Here is a 9,069-nt window from a genome sequence, read left to right as displayed (position 1 = left end):
TGTGAGATAGGGATCTGATGGAGTAATTGAATATGATCAGGCAGGACTTGTCTCTGATATTAGTCTATGAATCTGAAGTCCTTTTAGCTCTTCTTCATTTGCCTTCAGGGTGCAGGGATTGTCTTTCATATTGGTGTGGTGTGTGTGAAATAGAATAGAGTGTCAGATGTATTATCTGTCCAATCAGATTCTCTACCTCCAGCAGGCAAGCTAATTTCAGTCATACAAAACTCAGCATAGTTGTATTTCACCACTGCTTACTGCATTAGCTTTTATTAAAGCAGGTGTTTTCTTATATTGCCAAGAAAGGATTTCACACAAATATGATATTTATGTATTAAGACCATTTTTTCAGTAGTTTGGTCTTTATTAGTTAGTTTACTAAAGCAATTTGACTAAATTGACTGATAGCAATCAAATGAAGAGGGTCTTCAACACATAGATATTCAGGCTACATTGAAAAGATTTTATCATAAAACTATTTCTAATTTTTTATATGGAATTTTCTCATTTTTCCCAGGAAGAAGGGCTTAATGGGGACAGCATTGGAATACGTCTACTCTAATTGTATACCTACAACATATACCAACAAGCTATGTGTGTTTAATAAAGTAGTCAGCAAGTGTGTATAAATGAACTGAATATTATTTACATGTTAATATTATGAAGTCTGTATTTAAATTAAATGTAAATGTGGGTTATCTTTTGTAGTGTTGTTGTATAGTTGTATGTGTTTTTTTATTTCTGCTTTAGTAGTTTTAGATCTTCTTCATCTCATCAGCACAGAGTGAATCTCATCAGCACGGAGTGAATCTCATCAGCACGGAGTGAATCTGAGTGAATCTGGCATTAGGTAAACACTATTGGTTGCAACAAGCCACAAATCAGCAGCTATTGGTAAAAATTGCCACAGTGATAGTACTTCATCACCTGCTGCTTTGTACATCTGAGAAAGCAACCCCTTTCTTAGTAGATCTTCAGCATGGGGTGAAAAGAAAAACCTCAGATTTTGTTGAGCCATGAGAAATCAATCTAGAATTGATTCAATCTTTGCACTTTGGCTGTGCTTTGAAATATAAGGTCTGAATATTTGTGTTGACTGAATTCATGGGTTATTAGATATGTATTTAAAGTGAAATATCACTACTGATAGTTTCACATAACAGGTGTTAACAATGTCATTTGTTGTGTTAACAGTACCACTAATTTGATTTCTTATACTGAATATACTGAATAATACTGAATACTGATTATTTATTTGTTAGTTTATTTGAATAATGTCCACCTGAATAAACAAAACCCTGAATTGCCCTGATGTGGGACATTGCCCATTGTGCCTACTGGAGGTCTTTCACAAATTAATAAAAGTCAGTAAAACTTTTAACACAAACTATGATCAAAATCATGACATCTCAAATGTCCAGTCATCACTAGGGTGGAACAATTAAAACATGAGGCATTGATTATATTCATTTTGTTGTGACTTCACTATACATTATTTATTTCCTCTTCCCAACTCATTATTTTATTTAATTAAAAACACTGACTAAACTGAATGGTAGAGTAAATATAGTATTAATATATCAACATATTGGTGTTGAGACAGGCTAACTAGTAGGACAGGGGAGAGCCTTCTTCTGGAGTACCTATGGGGGAGCGAGAGGTATTGAGAGAAATACCATGTCTGTATGAATGAGGTCAACAGTATTATAGTACTCCATCTACTACTACGGAGACAGGAAGTGCAGGTTTGGATTGTTTCATTGAGCTTCTTTGCCACCATACAAACGTTCATCAGTTTCTCTTTCAGCCAAATCCAGGGAGGTTAGCTAGAGTGGCTGTACATTTCTCAATGACAATGCACACAGTGAACACGGCAACAGTCTTTACGAAATCTTTTTTCATTGAGTGGAGAGGGGACAAAATAGTCTAACAGACAGTATCAATGAGTGATCTGGCCATGCATGCTGTTGTGCTGGTTAGCTGAGCAATGCTATTTTCTGATACAATGGATATATCAGGACAGCAAAGTCAGTTTTCATTTACTTATTCACCCACTGTCAACCCAAAGAAAAGAAGAATTAGAGCTAAGGAGAGCTGGTAAGCCAAGTCCTTGCTAAAACCAGGATAAACACTGGCTTGGCTTTTGAAAGGTGGTGGTATCCGTGACCTGAAAGCATTCAAAAGTGACACTGAGTTGGCTTTTTTTTCTTGCTAAAGAACAGTATGAGATTTTCACAATATGATAACTATCTTAGAACAGCAAAGTCAGTTTTCATTTACTTATTCACCCACTGTCAACCCAAAGAAAAGAAGAATTAGAGCTAAGGAGAGCTGGTAAGCCAAGTCCTTGCTAAAACCAGGATAAACACTGGCTTGGCTTTTGAAAGGTGGTGGTATCCGTGACCTGAAAGCATTCAAAAGTGACACTGAGTTGGCTTTTTTTTCTTGCTAAAGAACAGTATGAGATTTTCACAATATGATAACTATCTTAGAACCGTCTTATCATGGTTTTACAGTGTCACAGTAGTTGGTATTTCACAATTCTTCATCTTGTTGTTGTTGTTGTTCTTCTTCTTCTTATTATTATTATTATTATTAGTAGTAGTAGTATTATTATTATCATCATTATTATACATTGACCCTGAAAGGAAGGAAAATAGTTTTTTTGGTTGAACATATAAGGTAAAACAATTACATAATGAAAGTATATGGAACATGTCTCCTTTTTGAAAATAAATAAGAAAGCTGCATGAAATGAAGTTCTTTATTTTCTTTATTAATTGATTGACTGTTTGGTGTTTGAATTCTGAAAATAGTCAGAAATTGGTGGAACTCTTTGTTCGGTTTTCCAATACCAGTATTAAGAATGATAAAAATCAATTTCCATACCATGATATACCTAATTGTGGACAATCTCAAGTAGGATGCAGCAGTAAACCATTACTGCTGCACCCTACTTGAGATTGTCCACAATTTTGTTATCCCCAGTTTTGGTTCTCACATCCGTGGGCAAATCTTTGCTCTTCTTTTTTTTCTCCATGTTCAGTGTAGTACACAGACATAAAGATTGAGTCAACCTTTCTCCATTTAATCTGGCTCAATGTGGGACATTCATATTGCCAGCACACCATGCAACTGTGTCTGCAATTCATTTTTAGGAGAAGTAGTACATTTTCTGAAAGAAGTGCAGGGGTCCCAATAATCTGGCCAGGACTGTATCTGCTCACACATTATGAAATTTGACTTGAAAAATGGGTTTGTAATAAAAAAATACAGGCTGGAACAAAACACGTGAAGAATTATGATATAATACTTTTGCAATCTAGATGTAGTTAAGATTAGCCCTAATTAGCCCCAATTCTGGATTTTTCCCCATCCTTCTAAGTCAAGTTCAGTGTTGGTAAAGCAAATTATTTGAATACAACTTGTACGGTACTACCCTTTGTAACTGAGCTATGGTGAGGAGGTTCTAACTGAACTTCTTTAAATGTGCTTTTGTATGTCATGTGGGGACTTTCATTTTAATCCTATTATAATCTCAATCATTTAAAAAAGCATTTTTACATCAACTGGCATTGAGGAGAAAAAAATCATGTGTATTGGGCCCAAGGGCTAAGCCACTGGAGGAGGTATAGGAGTACAGGGATGGAATTATTCTCTTTGATGTTTTCCCATGGTGCAGTTGCCTTTGGTTTTACTCTGAACAAAGAGGTAAGTATGAGAGAGTGAGAGAGAATAGCCATTTAGGTATTCATTAGGTATAGGGACAAAGCTGAGAAATGCAGTGAGCAGTGAGCATACCAGTGTAGATATTCTGACAGGTTCTGGGTGTATATATATATATATATATATATATAGATGTGTGTAACTTCAATGCAGCAGTGCTTATGTCAGAACAGATTACCAACTGTTACTGCGTTATTGCATCATGAGGGTGAGACCATCCTTACCATTCTCTTCAGATAGAAAAGTGATGACAGAACCTTTTTTTCCTGACACTTAGTCATGTTGCAGGACACAATCCATGTATTATTAATTTTAGAGAGAAAGAGAGGTAGAGAGAGAACCTGGGGAGGTGTGTGTGTGTATGTGTGTGTGTGGGGGGGGGGTCATGTGTATTCTGACAAATGTATCATGTCCTTGTGTAAAGGACAAATGCAAATGCTATTAGGGTTGGAGTTCCTGGAGTAGCTGCAGAACATTTGTTGGACATACATTTGCACAGGACCTTGGTCAATACATGGACAATCAATAAGGACAAATGACCAATTATGATAGATTTTATTATAAATGAGAAGGTCAGGCACTTTGCATATAATGGCAGATAAACATCACAATACACAAAAATGTCCAAGGCTATGTTTTGACAGTGCACCAGTAACGACATATAAAACCTATTAACTCCTAATTCTTTGTTTATTTATTTCCATATCATTTGAAAGTGCCAACCACCTTTTCACTGTCAACAATAGGACCAAACGAAAGAAGCCTAAAATGTATATTAAAGGCTAAGAATGTTTACCGTTATTTAAAAAACATTTGTTACAACAGCACCAATGTTGTGAACTGAATTGCATATCAACAAGAAGAGGTGCAGTTTTGTTGGAGCAGAGCTGAGCATAGTGTCAGAAGACAGGATTTGTATATATGGGGATGCCTGTTTGGATTGCTGTAATGCAAATACAGCAAAGGCCTCTAGTAAATATCGGCTTTGACCGCTCTTTTGCAATGGTCAGTCTGATAAGCTGAAGGCCCCAGCGGCAGCAGTAAAACACTAGTGACATTGTTGTAACAGTGTTGCAGCCTTGGGCAGAGTACAACAGTGCCAACAAAATGACAAGCTGTCTGTAGCGCTGCTGCAAAGTTCTGGGAAATAGACAGCAGCTGACCTCGGGCCTTAAAGAATTAGTCCAGTGTTTTCCAGCTTTTATCTGCCACATTCATCTGACATGTATTGAATGGTTGGCTACCGAAAAAAAAAATCTGAAAACAGTAGCATCCAATATACCTAAAAGAAAAGATAACAGAGAACTGCTTTAGCTACCCATTCTATAATAATAATAATGATATGAATGTATAATTCGTACAGTGCAGCAGGTCAGGTAGCATGGACACAACACAGAAAGAGAGAAGGAGAGAGAGACAGAGAGAGAGGGGGTGGGCGTGGGGGAGAGAATGACTTAAGACATGGCCTGAAGGGTTTCTGCATGTGTACGCTCTGTGACTGAATGCAGCCTGACACACAGTTACTATAACCTTTTTTGTTCATTTAGATACGCTGTGCATGATCTGGATCTGTACTTATCTTGACATATGGCCACAAATGTATGTCCATTAAATGTATTCAAATGAATGCTATTGCATAACGCTTGTCTGTTTGGGGATTTGCAGGATATGGTCTGGAAAAAAGGAGATTTGTCCTCAAGCATCAGTTTAAACCAGACTGTTAGCGCTATAGTTAACTTTCTGAGAGGTATTGATCTTAACTTCTGAAACATATTTCATTTCTTACTCCATCTTTATTGCATCTGTCTCATCGTAGCCTCATTCAGGGAGAAAACGGAAGCCACTTAATGAGATTATTGACTGTGCAGGGTTCTGGAGAGCAGGTATTCAGGTGCCTCGCACTTCAGCATCATTTCTTTTGTTGGGCATTTATCAGATGCTGTTTGACAGCTGCAGGACAATGATGACTCTAACTAGGCCTGAGCTAGGACAGTGATAGATGCGAGACAAGTGGACTGCAAGCTCAGAGAGAGAGAGAGAGAGAGAGAGAGAGAGAGAGAGAGAGAGAGAGAGAGAGAGAGCGGTCTGCTTGTTGTGGTGGTGGGGGAATTAACCAATAGAAGTCTATTATTAATGCCACTGAGTTACTGTTGACATTTTGCTGCAATATTTTGATACAGAACACTGCAAAGGAAGTGCATAGAGATACACGAGATTCACTATTATGTATTTACTGGATTTACGTTTCTCTTTGTAACTTAATGTTTAAAAAAAAAAAAAGCTTTTCTGAGGCTGTGCCATTCACGAACATAATCGCAAAATAAATCTTTGAACTTATCTGAACTTGTGGAAGCTACCAACAGGCTGAGATAACATTGAGTGATCTAGCACCCACCTTGGGCAGGAGCTGAGGGGACCTCCATCAGCAGGTTGTAGGTTTGCTAATAGCAGCAGGTGCCATTGCTGTGTGTCTGGAGAGGATTTTCAGTTGGGCACAGAGGAAATGTCTCCTCTTATCTGTCCATCGAAAGCAATGAGTAGATGTGGCCTCCGTCTGCAGCCATGTTGGTGGAGAAGGCGAAAGAGAGAGAGACAGAGACAGAGAGAGAGAAATAGAGAGAGAGAGAGAGTGTACTGGGCCATGCTGTGTTCTCTGAAATGAAAGTGACAGATAAACAGAGGGAAGATTCCAGTCTGAATACACAAACCCAACGGCCAATGAAGCAGGGGCTCGTTTGCATAAGACAGAGTCTGTGGACCTGTGTGTGAGTGGAATGACAAAGACCTGTAAAGCCAATCACACACACACACACAGGTTATTATAGATTTGGGTTTGAAATGTGATGTTTCTATATATACAGGCAATATTTTATATGTTCCTTTAGTTTTAGAAGAAAACTGCTTAGGAAATTTGTGTGAGGAAGAAAATTGTATGAATTGATTTTTTGTCATTTTAATTTCAAATCAGAATGAAGGAAAAAGTAATGAGAGTGGTTGTTTGAGCAAGGCATGATTGTTGGTGCTGGTTGAGTGGTGTAATACCTGCTGCTCTCCCGTCCAGTGAGCTGCAGTTCTGCAGATGGAAACACCTTACTGAACCTATTGAACTGTCTTGAGCTAACAGAAAGGCTACAGTAACCATTTCTGTCAGCCAAGGACAGAAAGCTGAGACTGCAGCGAGCACAGGCTCAACTAAGCCGGTTGGAGAATGGAAAAACAAAACCTGGTCTGATGAATCTTTATTTCTGCTGAGACCCACAGATGGTAGGTTTGGAAATTTGGTGCCAACGGCTTGAATCCATGGACCCAGCCCTTCCTTGTGTCAATGGTACAGACTGGTAGAGGTGGTACAATGGTGTGAGGAATGTTTTAATGGCACACTACATGCAATATATGTCCAAATATTTGTGGACACCCCTTCTAACCAATTAATCTACTATTCATCTACTACAAGTTGCACCCATTGCTGACACAGATGTGCAACAGCTCACACGCAGCTTGTCTAATCCCTGTAAAGAAGAATTGCAAATAGAATACGACTCTTGAATTATGGTGCTCTATCCAAACCTTTTGGGATGAGATAAGGAGTTCAAGATGAGGTGGGGTGGTGATTATTGTACATCCTGACCTCACTAAGGCTCTTGTTACTGAATGCAACCAAAACCTCAAAGCAATTCTCCAAAGTAGAAAGCCTTCCCAGGACAGTAGAGATAGTAACTGCAACAAAAGCAGAATAAACTTATTTTATTACCCTTGATTTTGGAAGATACAATGAATAAGCAGGTGTCCCAATACTTTGTGTGTCTTTCTCTCTCTATTTATTGTGTATATATATATTTAAACATTTTAGGAGTTTCTTATTCTTAACTACTGGAGAACAGCCACAAGCTGAGGATCTGGATGTCTCCTCAGGGTGTCATCCAGTTCTCTCCAGCCAGCTCACTGCCTACCATTCATAGCACCATCAGCAACACTCACAAACAGAAATCAATGGGCCTGAGTTTGTCCATTGAGCAAACTTTATTCTTTTGTGGTCTCATGTTTCCCAGGCAACGTCCAATCTTGGCATGGGCCAAGGACATGGCCGAATCAAGCTTTAATTAGGCGCCTGTTATGAGATGCAGTTCACGGTCTGTTATTGGAGCCTGGATTAGTGACCATTTTGGACACACGCAGTCCTTCCATTAAACACACAAGAACACTGTTGTCCATCGAGCTGACCACCAGCGCCGTGACTGATCCTGTTCCTCAATCTATAGTTGAAACTTGTGGGGAGCTGCAGAATCTGACAGTTCTGATTTAAAGGGCCTGTCTAGGGCAGCTACTCCACATGCAGGATGATGAGTCTGCAGAAGATCAGACAAAACATGAAGAGAATGAGAGAGTTGGTCCTGATATTTTTTGCTTACACTGATTTCCCTCATTATATTTGTTCAGTCATTAATGCAGTAATATTAAGTGATATATGGCTACTGTGTACTCATACTAAAACACAGTCATTGTCTATAACTTCCAATCAACAAAAATTTCATCTCCCCACAGTCATAGAAACCATACAACTTTACAGTATGTGACTTCATGCTGTTCTTGATTAGTTTGCCTCAGACAATGTGCATTGGTCTCGGTTCTAACCAAGATAGTAGAGAACATTATAGAAACGTTCAGCAATGTTTTTAAAAGGTTAGTCTGTAACGTTACAGAAATAATATTCCAGGAACTTTCTGAAAACATGTGACACAATAACGAATTTCACAACTGCATCACAACTCTACCAATGTTTAAAATTCCAATAAATAAAAGACAATGACAAATATCATCCAAATTAAATACAGTACAATAAAAACACTGGAAAAACTGATACATGATAGAATTTAATGAATGTTTTATAAAACGTTTTCCAAACATATTCATTTCCAAGAATTTGAGCATTAATTTAAACAGAAATGAATATTTTCAGAATTTACACTGTCAAAAAAGTTTAAATTACACATTTCTTTTTGAAAGAGACCAAATGTTAATTAATTATTATTATTAATTAATTAATTAATTAATAAATAGATAAAAACATTCTAGAAGCTTCAAAAAAATTGACAGATTAAATTTTCTACAAACCAAAATCGTAATGTTCAGAATGTTCACATAATGTTCACATAATGTACATGTAATGTTCTACCAACCAAAGATTTCTAGCTAAAGAAGATAAAATTCACAGGTCTTAAATGTCAATATTGGAAGTAATGACACACAGTTCATACTCTGGCATATGGGGTTCATGTAAAAGCCTATTCATCCTCACTAGGGTCAGCAAGGTCCATGTATGTTTCAAACAATAATACTGTC

This window comes from Salminus brasiliensis, chromosome 14 (genome assembly GCF_030463535.1).
Source record: "Salminus brasiliensis chromosome 14, fSalBra1.hap2, whole genome shotgun sequence".
In the NCBI taxonomy this organism is placed as follows: Eukaryota; Metazoa; Chordata; class Actinopteri; order Characiformes; family Bryconidae; genus Salminus; species Salminus brasiliensis.
This window is presented reverse-complemented; position numbering follows the sequence as displayed.